The following is a 26,206-nucleotide window of genomic DNA, read 5'->3' on the forward strand; positions in this document are numbered from 1 at the left end:
AGTATAATATATAGATCCGCACGGTCAAATCACGCGCAATAGTATAATATATATAAAGCCAACATGGCCTGCTGCGGCGTGCAGCCCGATCCCAAAAATATCCTCACAATCAAGCCCTCAGCCTCCCTCAGTCATCAATCTCTCTAGTCTCTCTTTCATGAGCTCACAATGTCATGAGAATAGCCCAAAAATGATGATATGATGTATCAATAAATAACAACAGAGACTGAGATATGATATGCAATGAAATGAATATGACTGAGCATAAATTTTCATTTTAAAATAAATATTTCACAATAATATGACCTCTATGGGTCCCAATAATACTGGCATATAGCCTCAACATGATTTTTAATATGCTTTTCAGCTCAATTTCTTTAACTCATAAAATCGCATGGAAAATGCCAAGATCATTTAACTACAAATTTCCACTTAAATAATTATTTCATAATTTCTATAGTGCACGCCCACAACCTCGTTACCTAGCATGTGCGTCACCTCCCAACAATTCACGAAATACATATATTCAGGGTTCATACCCTCAACTCCAAGATTAGAAGAGTTACTTACCTCGAACAAGCCAAATCCAATGTCGAGCAAGCTAAGCAATGCTTCAGAAATTCTATTCTGCGCGTATAACCTCCAAACGGCTCGAATCTAGTCACAATTAATTTGTTTCAGCCTACAAAAATTATAGGAATTAATTTCATATCAAAATACTAATATTTTCCAAAAATCCGAAATTGCGCCCCAAAATTCATCTGTGGGCCCACGTCTCGGAATCCGATAAAATTCACAAAATCCGAACCCCCATTCAACCACGAGTCCAACCAAAGTAAAATTACTCAAATCCGACCACAACTCGGCCTTCAAATCCTCAATTTAAACTAAGAGGGTTTTCAAACTTTTCCAACTTAAGTCACCAATTAAATGATAAAAACAACCATGGATTCGGATAATTTAACCAATATTGAATTAAGAACACTTACCCCGTTGTTTCCGCTGAATATCGCCCAAAATTCGCCTCAGTCCGAGCTCCAAATCGTTAAAAATGGAAAATGGGAACAAGTCCCATTTTCTGAACTTAAACTTTCTGTCTAGGCCTCTCTTCTTCGCGAACGCGACAGGTCCCTCGCATTCGCGAAGCACAACTTGACTGCCCAAAAATTTAACTCTTCGCGAACGCGACCACGGCTTCGTGAACGCGAAGCTTTGCAAATCTTACCCTTCGCGAACGCGACCACGGCTTCGCGAACACGTAGAACAAGAACCCGGGATCCCTAGTCGTCTCACTCCTCTTCGCGAACGCGACACCTCTCATACGTTTAGGATGCACACACAGACCTTACCTTTGAATTAGCGTCCTCCCTTCGCGAATGCGAAGAAGAAAACCTCACACTCAGAAAACACTCTTCGCTAACACGAAAGAGTAAAATCAGAAAAAAGCAGCAACAGATATCAGCAATCTCACCAAGGCCAAAAATGATCCGTTAACCCCCCGGAACTCACCCGAGCCCCTCAGGACCTCAACCAAATATACCGAAAAGTCCTAAAACATCATACAGACTTAGTCGAACCCTCAAATAACCTCAAACAACACTAAAACCATGAATTACACCCCAATTCAAGCCTAATGAACTTTGAAATTTCTAGTTTCTACAAATGACTCCGGAACATATCAATTCACGTACGATTGACCTCATATTTTGCACACGAGTCATAAATAACATAGCGGAGGTATTCAAATTTTCAGAATCGGATTCCGACCCCGATATCAAAAAGTCAACTCCCCGGTCAAACTTCACAAAAAATCAACTTTCGACATTTCAAGCATAATTCCACTACGGACCTCCAAATAATTTTCCGGACATGCTCCTAAGTCCAAAATCACCATACGGAGCTATTGGAATCATCAAAATTAAATTCCGAGGTCGTTTACATATAAGTCGACATTCGGTCACTATTTTAACTTAAGCTTTAAACCTTGGAACTAAGTGTTCCAATTCATTTCAAAACCTCACCGGACCCGAACCAATTTCCCCGACAAGTCACACAACAACTGTAAAAGCCCAATTTGAGCAGTAAATGGGGAAACGGGGTTGTAGTACTCAAAACGACCGGTCAGGTCGTTACATTCTCCCCCACTTAAACATACGTTCGTCCTCGAACATGCCAAGAGTTGTTTCCAAGCCATCAAATCACTGTTCTGTCTTACCACACACGTACTCGGGGGTGAATACAAGTCACCCTATTCCACATAGGCTTAACTACACAATACAACTGAAAATTATTAATTTAACCTTAACCCATAAACCTTGGAGTTTAATTTCCAACCTTTAGAATTTCTTTTCAGATACAAATCTTACATTTACACACCGTATAAGTCCGAACAAGTTGCATGGAAAATGACTCAAATGAGAGAACTGTCCTGCAAACTCACGTGCTATAATAATATCTGGATCCGCACGGCCAACTCACGTGCTATAATAATATCTGGATCGGCATGGCCAACTCACGTGCAATGGTATAATATATAGATCTGCACGACCAACTCACGTGCAATAGTATAATATATATAAAGCCAACATGGCCTGCTGCGCCGTGCAGTCGGATCCCGAAAATATCCTCACAATCAAGCCCTCGGCCTCTCTCAGTCATCAATCTCTCTAGTCTCTCTTTCATGGGCTCACAATGTCATGAGAATATCCCAAAAATGATGATATGATGTATCAATAAATAACAACAGAGACTGAGATATGATACGCAATCAAATGAATATGACTGAGCTTAAATCTTCATTTTAAAATAAATATTTCACAACAATATAACCTCTGTAGGTCCCAATAATACTGGCACATAGCCTCAACATGATTTTTAATATGCTTTTCAGCTCAATTTCTTTAACTCATAAAATCGCATGTAAAATGCCAAGATCATTTAACTACAAATTTGCATAGATGCGTCACCTCCCAACAATTCACGAAATACATATATTCAGGGTTCATACCCTCAACTCCAAGATTAGAAAAGTTACTTACCTCGAACAAGCCAAATCCAATGTCGAGCAAGCTAAGCAATGCTCCAGAAATTCTATTCTGCGCGTATAACCTCCAAATGGCTCGAATCTAGTCACAATTAATTTGTTTCAGCCCACAAAAATTATAGGAATTAATTTCATAACAAAATACTAATATTTTCCAAAAATCCGAAATTGCGGCCCAAAAATCATATGTGTGGCCCAAGTCTCGGAATCCGGTAAAATTCACACAATCTGAACCCCCATTCAACCACGAGTCCAACCATACCAAAATTACTCAAATCTGACCACAACTCGGCTTTCAAATCCTCAATTTAAACTAAGAGAGTTTTCAAACTTTTCCAACTTAATTCACCAATTAAATGATAAAAACAACCATGGATTCGGGTAATTTAACCAATATTGAATTAAGAACACTTAACCCGTTGTTTCCTCTTAACCCGTTGTTTCCTCTGAATATCGCCCAAAAATCACCTCAGTCCGAGCTCCAAATCGTTAAAAATGCCATTTTCTGAACTTAAACTTTCTATCCAGGCCTCTCTTCTTCGCGAATGCGACAGGTCCCTCGCGTTCGCGAAGCACAACTCAACGTCCCACAAATTTAACTCTTCGTGAATGTGACCGTTGCTTCGCGAACGCGAAGCTTTGCAAATCTTACCCTTCGCGAACGCGACCATGGCTTCGCGAACGCGAAGCTTTACCAGCTCAGACCTTCACGAACACGAACGCCACCTCGCGAACGTGTAGAACAAGAACCCAGGATCCCCAGTCGCCTCACTCCTCTTTGTGAACGCAAAGAACAAAATCTCACACTCAGAAAACACTCTTCGCGAACGCAAAAGAGTAAAATCAGAAAAATGCAGCAACAGATATCAGCAATCTCACCAAGGCCAAAAATGATTCGTTAACCCCCCGGAACTCACCCGAGCCCCTCGGGACCTCAACTAAATATACCGACAAGTCCTAAAACATCATACGGACTTAGTCGAACCCTCAAATAACCTCAAACAACGCTAAAACCATTAATTACACCCTAATTCAAGCCTAATGAACTTTGAAATTTCTAGTTTCTACAAACGACTCCGGAACCTATCAATTCACGTCCGATTGACCTCAAATTTTGCACACAAGTCATAAAATTTTCAGAATCGGATTCCGACCCCAATATCAAAAAGTCAACCCCCCGGTCAAACTTCCTAAAAATTCAACTTTCGGCATTTCAAGCCTAATTCCACTACAAACCTCCAAATAATTTTCCGTACACGCTCCTAAGTCCAAAATCACTATACAGAGCTATTGGAATCATCAGAATTAAATTCTGATGTCGTTTACACATAAGTCGACATCAGGTCACTATTTTAACTTAAGCTTTAAACCTTAGGACTAAGTGTTCCAATTCAATTTAAAACCTCACCGGACCCGAGCCAATTGCCCCGGCAAGTCACACAACAACTATAAAGCCTAATTTGAGCAGTAAATGGGGAAACAGGGTTGTAGTACTAAAAATGACCGGTCGGGTCGTTACAGTATGTAAATTGCCTGTTAATTTCTTTTAATCTGTTAAACTTAAACAACCCATCTCAAATAATCTGTTAGATTTAGGGTTCAAGACCAAACATGTGATATATTAAGGACCAAAATAAAACAACCCCAATATATTAAGGACTATTTTGATCATTTCTCCATTAGAAATTTCCTATTGGCTGAGTGGAGTTAGAAAAATTAAATAAATTGTAAACGAAAAAGAAAAAAGTAAAAGGAAATTAAATTAGTACTCCCTCTGTTTCAATTTATGTGAACCTATTTCCTTTTTAGTCCGTGCCAAAAAGAATGACCTCTTTCCTTATTTGGAAACAATTTACCTTTATGCAATGATTTATAGCCACACAAAATATATGTGCTTCATTCTACACCATAAGTTCAAAAGTATTCTCTCTTTTCTTAAACTCCGTGCCCAGTCAAATGGGTTCACATAAATTGAAACGGAGGGAGTATTAATTAGTTCAATTGTGAAAAACTTAAGGTTGGATTTTCTCTGATCAGATATCTCTGATCATTTCTCCTAAATTTTCTCTGTTGGATTTAACCTGATCAAATATCTATAAATAGTCCATTGCAACATTCACGTCAATTAACTTCCGCCATTCGTTTAGGGTTTTCTTTCATAGTTCTTGTCTTCTTACTTGAGAGAACAAAACATCTTGTCTTTGCGTATTGCGGCAATTACTATTGTATCATTCTTGTGTTTCTCTATAATCAAGAAAAAGAGACGACCATTTATACCATGTACACGGTACCAGCTGCACGCCGGCGTGTCATGAGTGTTCGGTTTCACCCAACTAAAGCAGAGTTGATCAACTTTCTGAAAAAGTTCCTAAAGGGCGAGCCTTTGCCGAGTGAATGCCCTAATTTCCAACTTGCTGATATCTATGGAGACCAACCACCATGGGAGATATTTGGAACTTCTGATCATCCCGAAGAGAAGGTTCGCTATTTTTTTACTCGGTTGAAGAACCAGAAGAGCGAACATACAAGGGTACGTCGAACTTGCGCCAACGGGACATGGAAAGGCCAAATAGGTATTGATCCTATCAAGAATGGTAAGAGAACTGTAGTTGGGTTTAGAAGATGTTTCAAGTTTCAAACTAGTTGTAGTATAGAAGGAGAGCACAATAAAATTTGGCTGATGAAAGAATATTCCGTCGGGATGATTTCTTTAAAGAAAACAATATTCCTAAGGAGGATATTGTTGTGTGCCGAATAAAGAAGAATCTAAGATCAACGAAAAATCATGGGATAAATATGGAGGAACAAGATGTTCGAAAAGTAATCGAAGCTATGTTGCATGAAACGGATGAAGATTACTGCACATCAGTACAACCAACAACAATATGTCAAGCAGCTGATCAACATCAAGTTATGGACGAGACTTAGAAGATGAACGAACAGAATAATAATAGCAGCAATATTAATAACTGCTCCAACTACCAAGAGGAGATCAATTGGGCTAATGATCTGCTCATAGGTATAGACGATTTTGGAGATATAATCTGGTAAGCATGACTAATGAAAGGGAAGCAGAATATCAACGGGAGGAGAGACACGCAACAATCAATTTATATATAATAGTGACTTTTATTGAATGAAGTAGTAGATAGAAGTTATAGGAAAATAGAGCTTTTATTAGGTAACCGTTTCTCATTAGAACAAACTTCATAAGAGAAACTTGCTATTGCCAGAAGAATTTCCTTGTATTCACATATATATGGAGTATCACTTAATATAACTTTGACATGATTTTTGCTATATATTTTTGTAGGTATAATGCTTACCATTTGTTGCCTGGCAGTAATTCTTTGTCATTATTCATGCTAATCAAATAATTTTAACTTCATCTTTCACAATTTTTGTTGGATCAAATCCATCCTCTGGCTAGCTATAAAAATAAATTACTGCCCATATTATTCTTGCAGTGTATCCTGTTGGTTTCACTAAAGAAAATTATTATTTGTTGTTTTGATTTTCTTGTCACATTCTTACTAGTTTCTGTCTGTATAAATTACATACGTATATATGCTTTAATAAGGCTGGTGCAGACTTTTATAATTGCTCTCTAAAGTTTTTTTTTTCTTCCACATATTTAGATGGGTGACCGAACTCCGAACTGATCCATATCAGAGACTGTTAACATTTTATGATTATTTTTTAACTTGTAACCCCATATGGTCAAGTTAACTGTACTAAGCTTGTTGTTAAAACACGGCTAAAGTAAACCAGTTTGAACCCCAGCCGTGAATTGTTTTCAAGTAAAAGAAACCATTTTAAATTTTCTCTAGGTAGATACAGAATACAATGAAATTTTTGTAATCCGATTATCTCCATTTCCTATATTGTCTCCATAAATATTTCCCCCAAGTTCTTATAACTCGGATGGATAATGATGTCCCATACTAATATTAAGTTCATGTTTAATTAATTAATCACGTCTTAACCATGCATTATTAATTAGGATTATGAATATTTCCATATAAATATTTGCTAACAAAAGATTTGGTGTGCCATCTTCCAATCATTGCAATTGGAGACATACTATTTCCATTTACACAGTACTCGAACTAATTAGGATGTTCCAGTTGTGCACCTGAACACATAATAAAGTGTTCCAATTAGACACTCGCCGCGGGAGATATTGGAAAAATGGTTCTTGGTTTTTAATTTTTAACGAGGAGAGCCTTTAAATGTATTTAATGGAGTAGGAGTTTGTTTTTAATTGATTGGGTTCTTTTTTAACTGACATGTATTGTTTTTGTTTATTATAGTAACTGCTTATATCCGATTTGTATAATTACAGGAGGTGGCATATATATTTTAAGTGATTAATTTATCCACGTGACGAACACGAGCATTTCAAGTTTGAGATAGAAGTGTCTAAAATGAACATTTTATGATGTGTTTAAGCGGCTCTCAATATATTCCGCCTATACTAGCAGTCGTCTTTAAAGGTAGGTCCAGGGAGTAAGCAAAAGTGTACTCTATATCAATCTGTTATAGGAACAAATGCTTCTCACCGAGTATGCTTCAAGTCATTGCCAAATATCCAGCATTAAATATTTGAGGCACATCAACTATGAATTCAAATATGCTATTTTTTTTAGTTTGTTCTTGATAAGAAATAGTAAAATAGAAAATTTTGATACCAAAAAATTGTTCGTGCTGATTCTAGCAAAACTGCTTTGCAAAACTATAAAAGATAGATGCTTGCGCTGTCTCCTATTTAGGCACATCACCGAGATGCATGTTGTTTTCCGTTGTAAGAAAGTATGTTGCTTTGAGTAGTAAGCAAGTATAATTTCTCAAGTGTTCAATAAGAAAATAGAGATCCTTTGAGTTGCCAAGATGAAGTTCATGAAACTTGGATCCAAGCCTGATACCTTTCAGTCAGATGGGAACAATGTCAGATATGTAGTTTCTGAGTTGGCCTCGGACATCACGTTTAATGTCGGAGATGTAAAGTTTTGAAAGGCTCTATTATTCAATAACCAAAACAATAATTTACAGCATGTATATATACAATACATTCCAGAGTACATAAGACTTCTAACCCTATAGAATTATGTTTTCAATAAACTCCCATCCTAGAGTTTAAGTGTGATTAAGAGTCATCCTTTACATTCCCCCTCAAGTTGAAAAGGATCTGGTAGCACTGCCAACTTGTTCCTTAGCAACGAAAATTGAGATTTTGTTAGTGGCTTAGTCAAGACATCAGCTATTTGATCATGCGAGCTCACATATCGAACATGTAAAAACTTTGCACGAACTCTATCACGGACAAAATGAAAATCAATCTCCATATGTTTCGTCTGTGAGTGAAAAATGGGATTCGATGTTAAGTTCGTAGCACTAAGATTGTCACACCATTGTGTTGGAACTGTAGAGAAAAAGCAACCGATTTCTCAAAGAAGATGTTCAACCCATGTAACTTCTGACGTAGCAGAAGCTAAGGCTCGATACTCGGCCTCTGTACTCGACTTAGAAACAGCTTTTTGTTTACGTGAAGCCCATGAAACAAAGTGAGAGCCTAAGAACAAAGCAAATCCAGTAGTCGACTTCATATCAGTAACATCACCTCCCCAGTCTGTGTCAGTATAACCGTGTAGTAAGGACGAGGACTGTGAAGCAAAAAATAAACCATATGATGGAGTCACCTTAATATATTGTAGAATGCATTTAACAGCAACCCAATGTGAGTCCAAAGGATTATGCATGAATTGAGATACCTTGTTCACCGCATAAGCTATGTCCGGACGCGTAAAGGTTAGATACTGTAGTTCCCCAACAACATTGTGGTATAATGTAACATCAAAAAAGTGAGCACCATTTGTAGTTGAGAGTTTGTTTGTAGCAGAAGTTGGTGTAGATGTAACGATCCGGCCGGTCGTTTTTAGTATTTTTGCCCCGATCACCTAAATTATGATTCATCTATGCTATATTGTGATTATGTAACTTGTCGGGGTATTTGGTTTTGGTTTCGGTTTCGGAGTGAAATGGGACACATAGTCCCAAAGTTGAAAGTTTGAGTTGTAAGAGTTGACCGTAGTTTAACTTTTATATAGACAACCCCAGAATGGAGTTTTGATGATTCCAATAGCTTTGTATGGTGATTTTAAACTAAGGAGCGCGATCAGATGTTGATTTGGAGGACCGTAGGTTGTTTTAGCGTAAATTGGCGAAAGTTGGAAATGAAAGGTTTGAAAGTTTTACCGGGAGTTGAATTTATTGATATTGGGGTCAGAATTCGATTTTGAAAGTTAGAATAGGTCTGTAATGTCATTTAAAACTTGTGTGCAAAATTTGAGGTCAATCAGACTTGATTTGATAGGTTTCGATATCGAATGTGAAAGTTAGAAATTTATAAGTTCATAGGCTTGAATTTATGTTGAGATTCGTAGAATTAGATTACATAATGATACCTTCGTGTTGGTTACGATAATAATAATAATAATAATAATAATAATAATAATAATAAATATTAACTTTTTACCTTAATTTTTATGATAATCATTTTTTTTCCAGAAACACATGTAGTTGGGTTTAAATAATACCCATCCAATTAAATTGTTCGTATGATAGTTAAACCTAATAATATGGAGTTTTTTTTGTTTGTATTTTTCAGTTTGATTTCGAGTAAGGAATAAGATGTGATTTATATTATGTATTTGAGCAGACATAATTTATTTTTTTAAGGCCATGAAGAATATAATATTATTACGGGATATATTTGAGTACAAGTTAGCATATTATTCTGTCATGGTGAGCAACTAAATCAAATGCGCAATTCAAATACCAAAATCGTGATAAGACATTAGAATAATTTTATGTGATATACGTAATTTTTTCTTTATTAAGTTGGCTATACATTATCAATATTCATCATTTTCAAGAGCTTGTGCTTTTTTTAATTTTATTTTATAACTCAATTACATAGGTTAATAATATTTGCGTAATTTTTAAAAAACTTATACTCACAGATATGAAGTACATGCGCAACGCGCCTACTCTAAAACTAGTATATATATTGACAAATTTTGTAATTTGTCCATTTTACTTTTATATTTAGTTGTGCGGAAATTTTTGTTGTCATTCTTTCATTCTTCTTTCCACTTACCCGCATTTATAAAAATTGTTTACTTTACCGCTACACAACCATAGAACAACATAAAATCTTTTCAAATCAAAACATCAAACAGTCAATAATAAAGGTTTCATGAGCAATTTAGCATTAGTGTAATAAAATCAGTAATATATATTGCAGGATTTAAGTGATATTAGTGTAACTGTTACCATTAATATATAAAAAGATTTAAGTTAAATACATCTGACGCTAAAAGCTTACTCGCATCCAATGTTTATACCAAACTTTATCATGGACGATTAAGTAGTAATAATGAATAAGGTGAAAATGCACTAGCAAAAAAGGTGAAAAAGCATATTGAGTCAAGTTAATTCCAAGAAAATTGTGTTTCAAGAAGCGTATACATTATATGGATAATGTCAAATTCTGAAATTTATAGTTAGTCCAATGACAAAAGACACGTTTTCGTTTTCTCTAGTTTACGTTGGGGTAAATTAACTAGCTTTTCCATTTCTTGTAAAAGAGGTTGTTAATTCAGAAATTTCTTATTTAACGCATTAATTCAATATAGTTAAAGTAAAAACTTGTAAATAATCAAAAAGAGGAATAATAACAGTATTGAAAACAAGGAGGGTACCAATAGACAAAACAGAGAACTCTCCGTATAGTAAACTGTTGGCACTCTTAAACGGTATAGAGCGTCGCCTTCATGCTCCGCCCTAAGGCACCGTTGGACGGAGCCGTACTGACGCGTACTACAAACCAAACCGAATCTCCTACTACGGCTAACCCGACTGTTGAAGGAATTGCAAATATTCCAACATATGCTATCACAATCACCACTGCTACATCTACTCCTATCACTACCATCTGCCATCCCAGAGAATCAATCATTGCTAGGCATACCACTCACAATAGAATGCCTGCAGTGATCTTCAAAGCCAAGGATTACTATGGAATAATGGCTGAAGAGTGTAGACTCACTATTGTTGGAAGACTTTTGAAACCAAGACCCCAAATTGAAAAAATTAGATCTACATTTAGAAAGAGTTTTTCGGTAAAAGGCAGAGCTAAAATCGGAGTATATGACAACTATAATGTCTTCTTGGATTTCACAAACGAGGATGATTTCAATTCAGTATGGTACAGAAGAGTTGTAGAAATCGACGGACTTCAGATGTGACTACAAAAGTGGACGTCGTATTTTAGACCAGATGAAGATATTCCAATTGTTACTGTATGGGTTTTGCTTCCTGGCGTCCCATTTAATACGCATACTTGGCATTATGCCAAACAAATTTGTAGTGAGGTTGGTACTCTACTAGCTCTAGATGTTGCGACAGATGGTAAAACTAGGCCAAGTATGGCCAAAGTTAGGGTGGAAATTGATTTGCTCAAACCTATTATAGACAGTGTATGTCACGACCCAAAATCTGCATGTCGTGATGGTGCCTATCTCAATACTAGGCAAGCCGACAATGTCAATAAACCACAATTTCTCTTAAGTTTGAAAATATAATATTTACATTCAATATAAAAATCTCACAAATATTGATATAAAACACTCCCAAAATCCGGTGTCACCGAGTACATGAACATCTAAATATTAACAAAGTCTGACTGATAAGAACATTGTCTGAAAATATAGAACAATACAATAACTGAAAGGGAAGAGAGTCATGGTATGCGGATGCCAAACCGCCGTATCCGGAAGTACCTGGATCTGCACACCAGGTGCAGAGTGTAGTATGAGCACAACTAACTCAATAAGTAACAAGACTAATGTCACGACCCAAAATCTCACCCATCGTGATGGCCCCTATCTCAATACTAGGTAAGCCTACAATCTCAATAAATCACATATCTTTTAAATTTGAAAACATAATGATTTAATTTAGCGGAAGAAATCTCACAAGTATAAATATAAGTACTCCCAATACCCAGTGTCACTGAGTACATGAACATCTAAATATTCAATTAAAGTCTTCAACAAGCCCAATTCACCCATACATATGTCACGCCCCAAAACCGAGGAGCACGACCGGCGCTCAGTCGAGTGAACCCGACCGAGCAATCCGGTTAGATTCCTTCTACCCAAACTCATTCATGAATAAAGAGAATATATATTTTCCTTAATTAAATAATAAAGTGGTCATGTCTGCAATTACCAATTTCTTACCATAAGTTTTACCATTTTTAAAGTCTCAAATGGACAAGTATATAACCACAACATAGTATAGTTTGTCTTTTCCAGCACCAATACACAACCCACACTATGTCTACGGAGCCTCTATAGATGAAGAAGATTACAATGATAATGCCGACAACAAAGCTCTGGCTATACCTCAAATCAAATACACAAAGTAAAAAATAAATACATGACCCCGAGATGAAATGGGGCTCACCAAGTCAGCTGGGAAGAAGGTGTACTGCTATCACTGATTAATGTCTCCTGTTGTGGAACCACCTGCATCCATTTAAAGATGCAGCGCCGCCGGCAAAAGGGACGTTAGTACCGTTGAATAGTACTAGTATGAAAACTAAACACCAATTTAAGAATTTAAAAATACAAGATAATTATGATGAACTAGTGCGGAAATATAATAATATATATAACCGTCTCAACAATAACAAGCTTATTAAAAGCTATCAATAACATTTATATTATTTAAGATAATATCCTCTATAGCCATCTTCACACAAAGAGGCCCCGCCACCTCACCCGATGTATGCAGGTGGAGGTGTGCGTACAATATCACAACTCTAATCAAGCGGCCCTGCCGCCTCACCTCAATGTATGCGGGTGGATGTATAACCACTGTACCAAGAACCTACACAAAGCGGCTATGCCGCCTCATCCCAATGTATGCGGGTGGTGGTGCCACAACAATATCAAAACCATACACAAAGCGGTCGTACCGCCTCACCCCAATGTAAGTGGGTGGAGGTGCAGTCCCATAATATAATAATCCTTATACAAAGCGGTCATGCCGCCTCACCCCAATATATATGCGGGTGGAGGTGTGTCACAATCACAATATCTATACCATAATCCTCACGCAAAGCGGTCATGCCTCCTCACCCCAATGTATGCAGGTGGAGATGTATCACAATCGCAATCCTTACACAACTTGGCATAATAACTTTCACATAACTCATGACTAGAAGTTAGAACATGTGGATATGTAATCCATAGTTTGGGACACATTCTCAATTTATAATGCAATATGATAAGAGCATTTGAAATACGAATTGAACATATATCATCATCACAAAACTTATCGGAATACTCGATTTATAATCATCATCTCGGAACTTACAAGGATAATGAGAATTCCAACTCTTAAAGAAGAGTTTAGCCAACATACCTTAATTGAGCTTCCTTAAACTCTAAAACGTTCCGAAATTCTTAGCAACTTCAATCTCTAGGATGAAGACCTAGTGAGTTTCCCTTCTTAATCTTCAAAAACTTGAGCAAGAATTGAAGAACAATTATTGAAGAACACCTTCTCACTTTAGGGCACTCTCTCTCACTCTAAAAGGTCAGATTATCTCTCAAACATGGCCCAAAATGTGTATTTAATGAAGTAGGGTCGGTTTTTAAAAATCCAAAAATGAAGCTCCGGAACAGGTTCTGCAGTCGCATATGTGACCGCATAATGGTTATGTGACCGCATAACAGTTATGCGGTCGCATAGTCGACCGCATATCTGCTTCCAGAATAGCCCTCTCCTGCTCACTTATGCGGCCCGCAGAGTGATTATGCGGTCGCATAAACACACTTCCGGAAAAAAATTTTCTTTACTTTCCTGTGCATTGTTCAACCCAAAAGGTCCGAGCCGCGAAGAATTTCTATAATCCTCAAACACGTAAGCCTAGTCTGGCACCATGAAACATTATTTTCTTTGCAAATTTTGCCAGGCCTTACACTTAAGTACTTTGAAATTTTCCGTGGTATTACATTCTCCTGCGCTTAGGATCATTCGTCCTCGAATGAGGGTCAAATTTTGTTATTAGCATCTTATGCAACTCAGTCTTTTATACCACACACCAGCAACCCCAAATTTGACTAACTCCCTAAATTTCCAAAACTTTCGATAGAGTTTCCTTTGTAATTAGGCCTATCCACCTGTTAAAGAGCCCTAGAAACACATCCGAACAATATATACATATTCCAAAGATGTAATATAATACAAAACAACACTAACTGTGGCCACATAAGCAATATATTTTCAGAAAGGAACACCCTTAACGCCAATTGTTAAAATGATACAAAATTCATAAAAAGTAAGTCTTATAATTTTCCTAGATCACGACTTTATAAATACATGGTCATTCAAATAAATAAGGATACTTTTTCTTCATTTCTCCAACTATTTTCTTTAACATAGACACATGAAACACCGGGTGTACTAATGACATCTCAGGTGGTAGTTCAAGCTTGTATGCCACCTCACCGATCCTCTGAATGATTTTGTATGGTCAGACATACCTCAGACTCAATTTCCCTTTCTTACCAAATCGCATTACACCCTTCATGGGGGAAACTTTCAAGAATACCCAATCATCTTCTTGAAACTCCAAATCCCTATGACGAACATCCGAATACGATTTCAGACGACTTTGAGCAGTCTTCAACTGCTCCTTAATAATTTTAACTTTTTCCATAGCCTGATGCACAAGGTCTGGCCCTATCAGATATGCTTCCCCAATTTCGAACCACCCAATGGGAGATCTACATCTCCTACCATATAAAGCCTCAAACCGTGCCATTTGAATGCTAGCATGATAGCTATTGTTATATGCAAATTATATGAATGGTAAATGATCATCCCAGCTACCTTTGAAGTCTATAACACAAGCGCGCAATATATCCTCAAGCGTCTGAATAGTCCGCTCTGCCTGCCCGTCAGTTTGCGAGTGAAAGGCTATACTAAGATTCACCCAAGTACCCAAACCTTGCTGAAATTTCTTCCAAAAGTTAGCTGTGAATTGTGCTCCTCGATCAGAAATAATGGAAACTGGGGTGCCATGAAACCTAACTATTTCTTTGATATACAATTGAACATACTACTCCACTGTGTCGGTAGACTTAACCGGCAAAAAGTGTGCTGATTTTGTGAGTCGATTCACAATCAACCAAATTGAGTCAAACCTACGCAGAGTGCGCGGTAATCCTACCACAAAGTCCATATTAATCATTTCCTATTTCCACATTGGAATTTCTATGTTCTGTGCCAACCCACCGGGCCTTTGGTGTTCAGCCTTCACTTGCTGACAATTCGGACATCTTTCCACAAAGTCCGCCACATTCCTCTTCATATCATTCCACCAATAGACTTCCTTAAGATCATGATACATTTTTGTAGAACCTGGGTGCATGGAATACCTAGTAGTGTGAGCTTTAGTCAAAATTCTTTCACGGAGACCATCCACATTTGGAACACATAGTCGCCCTTGGTACCTTAATGTACCATCATCCATGCCAAGAGAAAAGGCCATGGTCTTATGTTTATGAATCCCCTCTTTCAATTGCACCAACAATGGATCGTTGTATTGCTTCTCTTTGACTTCCACAACAAGCGATGATTCAACCCTATTTTGCAAAATTACCCCTCCTTCACTAGAGTCCGTAAGACGAACTCCCAGACTAGCCAATCGGTGAACTTCTTTGGCCAATGTCCTTTGATATGCATCCAAGTGTGCTAAGCTACCCATAGATTTTTGGCTAAGAGCAACCGCCATAACATTAGCCTTCCCCGGATGGTATAAAATATCAATGTCATAATCTTTGAGTAATTCAAGCCATCTTCTCTGCCATCTAGCACACATCTGTATGCAACTTCTAGCACATGCCAGATGTCACGACCCAAAATCCAACTAGTCGTGATGGCATCTAACCCAACCCGCTAGGTAAGCCAACTTTTAACTATCCAATTCCAATAACAATTATTTAAAGTAATTTAAGTGAATAAACATCTTAATCTTATACATCCCCCAAGAACTGGTAGTACAAATCATGAGCTTCTAAGAATAAAGTATACAAAGCGGAAATGAAATAAATACATATTCTGTTTGAATAATACATAAACAGAGCTTTTATAAATCTAAGGCTACCCTGAACAAAAGGCAGCTATAACAGGAACGCAGGTACATCTTCAAGTCCCGCAACCATCGAGCACAACAACAATAACGACCAACATCTGCACGAAATGTGCAGAAGTGTAGTATCAGTACAACCGACCCCATGTACTGAGTAAGTAACAAACCTAGCCATAGGTTAAAAGTAGTGACGAGCTCCCACCAAGTCGGGTCCAAAACCAGTAGTCCACAACAATCCATAACAACATAAAGCAAATAATACCAGAAATAACTAAGGGATAAAATACTCAACCAAATAATGATTTCAAAAATTATAGTTCTTCCTTTCAAATATCTTAGTGAAAACCCAAATCATTTGCCGAAGTTTCCAATAATATAAATAGTTTGAAATCAATAAATTTCTCCCAAAATCTTGTCAATAATAAATAAGATATTTCATTTTCCTTCGGGATAACCCATGTAAAACAAATGCATCACTATGTCCATCTATCAAAAATATGTGAGAAATCATGAATGATGTGATGTTGTACAACATGAGAAAAAATACATCTCTATGCCTGTATGTCATGTGTGCATGCCAATGCGATGCAATTCAGTGATAAAATCATAAATAGCCCCTCGGGCAGAACATCACTCATATACAGCCCCTCGGGCAACCTCACAGTCACTCGTGGCACTCGGGCATACCTCACAATCACTCTTGCTACTCGGGCATACCTCACAATCACTCTTGCCACTTAGGCATACCTCACAATCACTCATGCCTCCCAGTCACTCGGCACTCACACTCAGTAGGTACCTGCGCTCACTGGGGGTGTGTACAGACTCTAGAGGGGCTCCTTCAGCCCAAGCGCTATAATCTGCACAGACAACTTACGTGCGATAATAATAAAGTATGCTACATGAGGGCAACCCCGATCCACACTCTTCCTCACAAATCAGGCCCTCGGCCTCACTCAGTCATAAAGTATGCTGCAGGCGGGTTGCCCCGATCCACACTAATCCTCACAAATCAAGCTACTCGGGCATTTCAGTAAAACATGGCATTCAGCCCAAAACATTTATATGCATCAAAATAGAGTCATTAAGCTGAATTATGATATGCAATGAAATGAATATGACTGAGTATGAATTTTTAATTTAACACAATAATTCACAGTAATATGACCTCTGTGGGTCCCAATAATACTGGCACATAGCCTCAACATAATTTTTAATATGCTTTTCAGCTCAATTTTTTTGACACATAAAACCGCATGGAAAATGCCAAGATTATTTAACTATAAAATTCCACATAAATAATTTTGTCACAATTTCTATAGTGCATGCCCACACGGCCGTCACCTAGCACGTGCGTCACATCCCAACAATTCACAAAATATATATATTCAGGGTTCATACCCTCAACTCCAAGATTAGAAGAGTTACTTACATCGAACAAGCTGAATCCAATGTCGAGCAAGCTAAACAATGCTCCAAAAATCCCATTATGTGCGTATCAACTTCCAAACGGCTCGAATCTAGTCATAATTAATTTGATTTAGCCCACAAAAGTTTTAGGAATTAATTCCATATCAAAATACTAATTTCCGAAATTACACCCCAAAAATCACCTGTGGGGCCCACGTCTTGAAATCCGACGAAACTCACAAAATATGAAACTTGAAAAGTTCGGCCTCCAAATCGGTATTCAAACTTGAAAAGTTTGTTTTGTGACATTATAGAAATTTCCTTCTATTTCTCTTGAAGATTCAAAAATCTTACACCAAAAATGAAGATGAATTCATGGAATATAATCACAAGGGAGTTAAGAATACTAACCCCAAGTTGTGTGGAAAATTTCCTCTCCAAAATCGCCCAAACCGAGCTCCAAAATATCCAAAATGAGAAAAATTCTCGAAACCCTCAATTTTAAACACTGCCCAGGCATTTCCGCACCTGCGGTGCCTGGGCTAACACCTGCGCATCCGCATTTGCGGACAAAAATGCGCGCCTGCGGAAAACAACCGGCCCTCTAAAAACTCACATCTGCGGCAATATTCTCGCATCTGCGGGCTTCGCAGATGCGCATTCCCCTTCGCACTTGCGGTCTCGCAGATTCGGCAAATTCCTCGCACCTGCGAGCACTGCCCAGTCCCACTCTTGGCCGCTTATGTGGCTTATTTCATGCACAAGCGGCTTCGCACCTGCGATCAAAATCTTCGCAGGTGCGATCACACCAATAGGCAGCAGTTCGAGCATTTCCTTAAGTCCAAATTTGATCTGTTAACCGTCCGAAACTCACCCGAGGCCACCGGGACCTCAACCAATTGTATCAACAAGTCCTATAACATAACACGGACCTACTCGAGGCCTCAAATCACACCTAACGATATCGAAACGACGAATTACACCTCAATCCGAAATCATTGAACCTTGAAACTTCAAATTCTATAACTTACGTCGAAACACATCAAATCACGTCCGATTGACCTCAAATTTTGCACACAGGTCACATTTCACATTATGGACCTATTCCAATTTCCAGAATCAGATTCCGACCCCGATATCAAAAAGTCAACTCCCCGGTCAAACTTTTCAAAAATTCAACTTTCGGCAATTCACGCCAAATTCCACTACGGACCTCTAAACAAATTTTACGGACACGCTCCTAAGTCTAAAGTCACCATACGGAGCTATTGGAATCATCAGAATTAAATTCCGAGGTCGTTTACACATAAGTCGACATTCGATCACTATTTTAACTTAAGCTTTAAACCTTGGAACTAATTGTTCCAATTCATTCGAAAACCTCACCGGACCCGAACCAATTACCCCGGCAATTCACACAATAGCTGTAAAGTACAATTTGAGCAGTAAAGGGGGAAGCAAGGTTGCAATACTCAAAATGACCGGTCGAGTCGTTACATTCTCCCCCACTTAAACATACGTTCGTCCTCGAACGTGCCAAGAGTTGTTTCCAAGCCATTAAATCACCGTTCCATCTTACCACACACGTACCCGGGGGTGAACCCACGTTACCCTATCCCACATAGGCTTGACTACACAATGCAACTGAAAATCATTAATTTAACCTTAGCCCATAAACCTTGGAGTTTAATTTCCAACCTTTAAAATTTCTTTCAAGACGTGAATCTTACATTTACACACTGTATAAGTCCGAATAAGCTGCATCGAGCTATAACTATAACCACGGATATAATCACCCAGCATATTACACAACTCGCATGCTCGTAGCACCATTCCTGATCGCAGTGACTACTCCAAAACCAACTGCATACTAGTATTAAACCCATATCGAACCAAACCTCATCCCAAACCCTTCGTACACTATTGATAATAAAAGAAACACGCAGAATCTCGTAACCCTTTATCAGACCAACAAGTCATGGAGGTCTCTCGCCCCAACCGGAACCATAATCACATTCTGAGCCGACTTTCAATATTATACTCCTGAATATACCGAAATTAAACCTGATAGTACCCATTCCAGGTCCAATGACCTTATATTACTAAACATAACTGCTCCACAGACATACCGCACCAATATAACTTAGAGCCACAACTCGTGCCATCGGTGCACTAATACGCAACAATTCAGATGTACCCAGTCATGAAAAAATGACTCAAATGAGAGAACTGCCCCGCCAGATTAACAAGTACTTCCACAACGAAACGCCGAAAATTTATCATACACCGTAGAACCATTACCCGATTCTAACACAAGGTTCATATTATATACTCCGAGCCACCCTGCTCCAATTTAATAACGACGGAGAGGCAAATGACAAAAATACCACACAAAACCCTGAAAGGACATAACCATTACGCTATTGATCATGCAATACCCAATTACTCATCACACTCAAATTCCGCTATAAAGCTCAAATAGAACCGCACCATCTGTGCACATAAGCAATGAATCACAACTCCTCGTAGCATAAAGGAATAACTCACAGATCACTTGAGAACACGAATAAGTTCAACAACAACTAAATGACATATCCCTCAATAACAGCAGTATGGAGCCAACCATTCTGGCTCGGTGTAGAATACACATCTTAATTGGGCCTACCTATAGACCCCTAAATCAACTCGGGTTACCCACAAATAGATAACAATTCTTTCGAAAATCCATAATGACTGAATCATAGCACATTCTATCATATGGCTTGCTTTGGCCACAACTTCACAGTCAACAACCATGAAACAATCTACTCCTGGGAACTTCCAATCTCCGAATCCATAGAACATGTGAATCACCATATTTGATTCCATCTCCACCGCCTGAATGCCTAACACCTCTCTTATACATGATCATCCCACAAGAAATACTTTAAAAGTTCTTCCGTTCCACTTAACAAAAATTTGAATATCAATAGTCTATCAACCATGTGAGTACCGCAATACTAATTTATACATCCGGTAGTAAAAAAATACAATGCGCCTTCTGAAGTCCGCCCATTTCTCATACAACACCAAGTAGTAATAGTATTCATCTAGTTATTTGAAATCGTCCATGTTGTCCAACATTCGTTACCTTCTCTTCAAGATTGTACTGCCACCTTGTACATGAAAATCTAGCTTTCATACAAAACATAACATCTATATTTCCATCATGTGAAGAGCACAAGAATCTTATTATCAACTTTGAGTCACCAATAATTTATATACCACTTTAGTTAGAAACCTTTCTCTTGCTTATTTCTAGGAGAAAATCACAATACACAAACGTTCTCCACACCGGTAGAAACCATCAAGAATACTTTGGAATCCATTTGCACATAATCAAGTCCTTAAAACTAAATTCCTCTAACTCGACCAAGCCACGCAGGTCGCCAAGTTCAGGTGTATTGCCACAAAGCACCTGTAGAAAACCCCCACCTCATAAGCACCCAAAGAATCGTTCTTATCCATTACCATACTGATCCAATCTTATCCATTACCATACTGATCCAACCTACTACCCAGTTGTCCTATTTCTCCACGTCCCTTCCGAATTTGTCTTCAGATTAATACTTCTTCTTGCTAAAATACCATGATCTTTAACCACAACTTACCCTACAAACCTTAGCATAGAACCACAATGCCCTACAGCCCATAAGCAACTGTATTCTTCTTAAGCACCTCCAAAAATACCACAACTGTAACACTCACTCTGAGAATACATTATGTGAATTTGAAATTTCTCTTCTTACCTTCCTTACACAAAGAAAAATGTAGAATCCATAGTCATATAGAATTTCCGCAAGTCCAGGCACCATCAAACGCAAATCTCGGTTTTACATAATTCCGAAAATATTCTCAATTGCTATATATAATTCTCAAACCCACTGAAATATTCTCGGAAGTCACCCACTTTGCTCAAATCTAATTGCACCGCCAAATGGGCCAAAAGACACGTGACATATTAGCACCACAATATTCAAATAAGTAACTCTACTTTAAAACCACATATCAAATTTATACTCTGTGCGCACTACATCATTCACCAATAACAACTCACTCATCCCGCGAATTTCATTTACTCATACGTGAAATATAATCCTTAACCAGGAATTTCCTTATTCGAGTCATCCTCGATCTCAACTTCTGCAAGTCATAGCTAACCCACAAGTATGCCTCCGACCAAAATTAAACTTTAACACCTAACCATGAAATCAAATGGTCAATAGCAGACTCCCCCACTTGGCTCAAAGCCATAGATTAAAATATTCCATAACTCACAATACCAATACTCTCTTACTGCCATAATGCCACAGTCAGTCCAACGAAACTTCTTCCTAAGTTCATACAACGCCAACCATAAAAATACCTCAATCATCTGCTAAGCTCGTATTCATCCTCTTAACACACAAGTCAACTTTCTCAACCAGATCAGTTTCAAATCTCCACCGATACACCCCGTCCGCAGAAAAGAAACTCTCCACTCATATCATAAGAAATACTCTTAGATAGATTACTCCGCAGGGGATAATCCACCTGCTTAGCCTCAATCTGGTATCTTGTTATATCTTTTCGCAGTCATAATTACTATGCAATCACTTAGTCAATCAGCGTCCAAACTCATTACCCAGACATGAGAATTTAATTTACCCCAAAAGTTTAACAATATGAAAGATCCTTCAAACATTCATACTCGAGACTGTACGTTACATTAAAATGAAAATCAAACACCCAGTGGCCATTTCTTTACATTTCAAGGGAACACTTCTCGTCATATTCAAATCGTCTTAATACATTCCGCATTAACATCATACTCATCACAAAGCCATTCCACCACTCATCGAGCCACAACTTCCACTCGTAGGGATATTACCGGACATATGAGTCCAAATGTACAGTTACAATTGAAGCTACCGAGCCTAAGTTACGGTCTAAACTTGGCCTCAAATCCTCCAGACTGGCCCATTACCAAAACACAGAATACACCTCTTGAACCTCGTTCATAAAATCACAAGCCGGCGATGCACAGCTGATACCGAGCGCTCATATGCGCATACGAATACGTGGAAGGAATTCAAAGAGTTATGTCTCAACCTGAATCAATCTCGCACAATAAGGAAATAAAGATGGGAAGTATATATCCTAAATGCCCTGTAGCCTCTCGAAGATAAGTATGGACGTCATCATACCGATCCACAAGACTCTACTAGACACTTGCTCATGATTTGTAGAACCTATGAACCTAGTGCTCTGATACCACCTTGTCACGACCCAAAATCCAACTAGTCGTAATGGCACCTAACCCAACCCGCTAGGTAAGCCAACTTTCAACTATCCAATTCCAATAACAATTATTTAAAGTAATTTAAGTGAATAAATATCTTAATCTTATACATCCTCCAAGAACTGGTCGTACAAATTATGAGCTTCTAAGAATAGAGTATACAAAGCAGAAATGAAATAAATACATAGTATGTTTGAATAGTACATAAACAGAGCTTTTATAAATCTAAGGCTAACCTGAACAAAAGGCAGCTACAACAGAAATGCAGGTACATCTTCAAGTCCTGCAACCATCGAGCACAGCAATAACAGCAGCCAACATCTGCACGAAATGTGCAAAAGTATAGTATCAGTACAACCGACCCCATGTACTGAGTAAGTAACAAACCTAGTCGTAGGTTGAAAGTAGTGACGAGCTTCCACCAAGTCGGGTCCAAAACAAATAGTCCACAACAATCCATAACAACATAAAGTAAATAATACCAGAAATAACTTAGGAATAAAATACTCAACCAAATAATGATTTCAAAAATTATAGTTCTTCCTTTCAAATATCACAGTGAAAACCCAAATTGTTTGCCGAAGTTTCCAATAATATAAATAGTTTAAAAACAATAAATTTCTCCCAAAATCTTGTCAATAATAAATAAGATGTTTCATTTTTCTTCCGGAAAACAAATGCATCACTATGCCCATCTGTCAAAAATATGTGAGAAATCATGAATGATGTGATGTTGTACAGCATGAGGAAAAATACATCTCTATGCCTGTATGTCATGTGTGCATGCCAATGCGATGCAATTCAGTGATAAAATCATAAATAGCCTCTCGGGCAGAACATCACTCATATACAGCCCCTCGGGTAACCTCACAGTCACTCGTGCCACTCGGGCATACCTCACAATCACTCTTGCCACTCGGGCATACCTCACAATCACTCTTGCCACTCGGGCATACCTCACAATCACTCATGCCTCCCAATCACTCAGCACTCGGCACTCGCACTCAGTAGGTATATGCGCTCACTGGGGGTGTGTACAGACTCCGGAGGGGCTCCTTCAGCCCAAGAGCTATAATCTGTACGGACAAATCACGTGCGATAATAATAAAGTATGTTGCAGGCGGGCAGCCCCGATCCACACTCATCCTCACAAATCAGGCCCTCGGCCTCACTCAGTCATAAAGTATGCTGCAGGCGGGTAGCCCCGATCCACACTCAACCTCACAAATCAAGCCACTTGGGCATTTCAGTAAAACAGGGCATTCGGCCCAAAATATTTATATGCATCGAAATAGAGTCATAAAACAGAGTTATGATATGCAATGAAATGAATATGACTGAGTATGAATTTTTAATTTAACGCAATAATTCACAGCAATATGACCTCTGTGGGTCCCAATAATACTGGCACATAGCCTCAACATGATTTTTAATATGCTTTTCAGCTCAAATTTTTTGACACATAAAACCGCATGGAAAATCCCAAGATTATTTAACTATAAAATTCCACAGAAACAATTTTGTCACAATTTCTATAGTTCACGCCCACACGCCCGTCACCTAGTATGTGCGTCACCTCCCAACAATTCACAAAATACATATATTCACGGTTCATACCCTCAACTCCAAGATTTGAAGAGTTACTTACCTCGAACAAGCTGAATCTAATGTCGAGCAAGCTAAACAATACTCCAGAAATCCCATTATATGTGTATCAACTTCCAAACGGCTCGAATCTAGTCACAATTAATTTGATTCAGCCCACAAAATTTATAAGAATTAATTCCATATCAAAATACTAATATTTTTACAAAATCCGAAATTACGCCCCAAAAATCACTCATGGGGCCCACGTCTTAAAATCCGACGAAACTCATGAAATACGATAACCCATCCAATTAAAAGTTCAACCATACTAATTTCACTCAAATCCGACTCCAAATCGGTATTCAAACTTGAAAAGTTTATTTTGTGACATTATAGAAATTTCCTTCTATTTCTCTTGAAGATTCAAAAATCTTACACCAACAATAAAGATGAATTCATGGAATATAATCACAAGGGAGTTAAGAACACTTACCCTAAGTTGTGTGGAAAATTTCCTCTCCAAAATTGCCCAAATCGAGCTCCAAAATGTCTAAAATGAGAAACATTCTCGGAACACTCATTTTTAAACACTGCCCAGGCATTTCCGCACCTGCGGTGCCTGGGCTCGCACCTGTGCATCCGCATTTGCGGAAAAAAATGTGCGCCTGCGGAAAACAACCGGTCCTCTAAAAACTCGCATCTGCGGCGATATTCTCGCATCTGCGGGCTTCGCAGAAGCGCATTCCCCTTCTCACCTGCGGACTCGCAGATGCGAGCACTGCCCAGTCCCACTCTTGGCCGCTTCTGCGGCTTATTTCACGCACAAGCGGCTTCGCACCTGCGATCACACCAGTAGGCAGTAGTTCCAACATTTCCTTAAATCCAAATTTGATCCGTTAATCGTCTGAAACTCATCCGAGGCCCCCGGGACCTCAACCAATTGTATCAACAAGTCCCATAATATAACACGGACCTACACGAGGCCTCAAATCATACCTAACGATATCGAAACGACGAATTATACCTCAATCCGAAATCATTGAACCTTGAAACTTCAAATTCTATAACATTCATCGAAACATATCAAATCACGTCCGATTGACCTCAAATTTTGCACACAAGTCACATTTCACATTACGGACCTATTCCAATTTCCAGAATTAGATTCCGACCCCGATATCAAAATTTCAAATCCCCGATCTAACTTCTCAAAAATTTAACTTTCGGCAATTCACACCAAATTCCATTAAGGATGGTTCCAAGTAATACATACAACAATGGGATTAAAATCAACTCAGTATTAAATGTCCCTCCACCATTTTTGTTTTTTTTGGTTTGAGCTCTATCTTTTCCACAGGCAAGGAAAAGTACAAGAAGAGGTGATTAATGTAAAATTGTATTATTTTTAAGTTTTAGATAAAGTATATTTTGAAAGGTGATTAATAGGATTTTTAATCTACTAACCTGTTAAATGCTTCAATCTATTGTTCACTTGAAGATGATGATGAAGCCTGGTTAAACACTACACTTGCAAGTTGTGCATATTTACTCTCTAGAACTTCTCATTTACTCTCTAGCCCTTCCATGCGTCCTTTTAGTGATTCATTTTCTTTTTCAG

General features: G+C 38.2%; 1 pseudogene; it reads left to right on the top strand.

The window, feature by feature from the left end:
* Positions 1–5,321: 5,321 nt before the first annotated feature.
* Positions 5,322–6,094, top strand: LOC138908810 (uncharacterized; annotated as a pseudogene).
* Positions 6,095–26,206: the final 20,112 nt, after the last annotated feature.

The sequence above is a fragment of the Nicotiana tomentosiformis genome, chromosome 3 (genome assembly GCF_000390325.3).
Source record: "Nicotiana tomentosiformis chromosome 3, ASM39032v3, whole genome shotgun sequence".
NCBI lineage: Eukaryota > Viridiplantae > Streptophyta > Magnoliopsida > Solanales > Solanaceae > Nicotiana > Nicotiana tomentosiformis.